Source organism: Saccopteryx leptura, chromosome 3, assembly GCF_036850995.1.
Source record: "Saccopteryx leptura isolate mSacLep1 chromosome 3, mSacLep1_pri_phased_curated, whole genome shotgun sequence".
Taxonomy (NCBI): Eukaryota; Metazoa; Chordata; class Mammalia; order Chiroptera; family Emballonuridae; genus Saccopteryx; species Saccopteryx leptura.
This window is the reverse complement of record NC_089505.1, coordinates 254258512-254259789: the sequence shown is the minus strand read 5'-3', so window position 1 is coordinate 254259789 and position 1278 is coordinate 254258512. Positions and strand designations below refer to the sequence as shown.

Here is a 1278-nt window from a genome sequence, read left to right as displayed (position 1 = left end):
TAGGTTTTTGCTGAATATATGCATCCCATGACTGGTACATATTTGCCATTGTACATGCCTGCCCATGCAGGATAGTTGCATATGTCAAATATATGTGCTAGAAATCTTGGCATGGGATAGATGTGAGCTGACTTGAGAGTATGAATCATTCTTTCTCATATTGTAAGCCATAGCATCAGTGCATGCAATTTGGTGTTTTTTTGCATACTGTTTCCTCTGATCATGCTTTATGTCATGCCTGCATTACTTGATGAAACACAAGTGTCGGAAGTGGTCATTTAAGTTTTAAGTGGACAGTCAGTAACAGACTTGCTTCTTACTATACTAAAAACAAAATGATAGTGCTTGCTTCGGCAGCACATTTACTAAAATTGGAACAATACAGAGAAGATTAGCATGGTCCCTGCACAAAGATGACATGAAAATTTGTGAAATTATATATATAATTATATATATCTTATATATATAATTTTATACATATATATATTTTAAAGTGAGAGCAGGGGGAGATACAGAGACAGACTCTTGTATGTGCTCCAACCAGGATCCACCTAAGAACCCCCTCTTGGGCCAATGCTCTGCTTATCTGGGGCCTCTGGCAACTGAGCTATTTTTTTAGCACCTGAGGTGGAGGCTTGAGGGACCCCACTTCAGTGCCCAAGACTGATGTGCTCGAATCAATCGAGCTATGGCTGTGGGAGAGGAAGAGAGAGAGAGAGAGAGAGAGAGAGAGAAGGGGAGAGAAGCAGATGGTTGCCTTTTCTGTGTGCTCTGACTGGAAATCAAACCTGGGACTTCCACATGCCAGGTCAACACTCTACCACTAAACCAATAGGCCAGGGCCCACATATATTTTTTTAAAGATTTTACTTATTGATTTTAGAGAGAGGAGAAAGAGAGAGAGAAAGGGGAGGAGGAGCAGGAAGCATCGACTAGTTGCTGCTTCTCATATGTACCTTGACTGGGTTTCGAATTGGTGACCTCAGCATTCTAGGTTGATGCTTTATCCACTGCACCACCACAGGTCAGGCATTCTTATTTTTTAAAAGATCATTCATACACCATGATTAAGTGGGATTTATTTCAAGAATGTAAGACCCGCAAATCAATTAACATTATACACCACATAAACAAAATGAAGGATAAAAACTACAAGATCATATCAATAGATGCAGAAAAAGCTTTGATAAAATCTAGCAACCATTTATGATTAAAACTCAGCAAAGTGGGAATAGAGGGAACATACCTCAATGTAATACAGGCCATATATAACAAACC

The 1278-nt window shown here is 39.4% G+C and overlaps 1 non-coding gene across 1 annotated transcript; it reads left to right on the top strand.

Annotated features, from left to right (window-relative positions):
• The first annotated feature begins 341 nt into the window (after nt 1-341).
• Nucleotides 342-448, top strand: LOC136401911 (U6 spliceosomal RNA). Its single transcript, XR_010750834.1, has one exon. It is a non-coding gene; the product is annotated as a U6 spliceosomal RNA (small nuclear RNA).
• The last annotated feature ends 830 nt before the right edge of the window (nt 449-1278 follow it).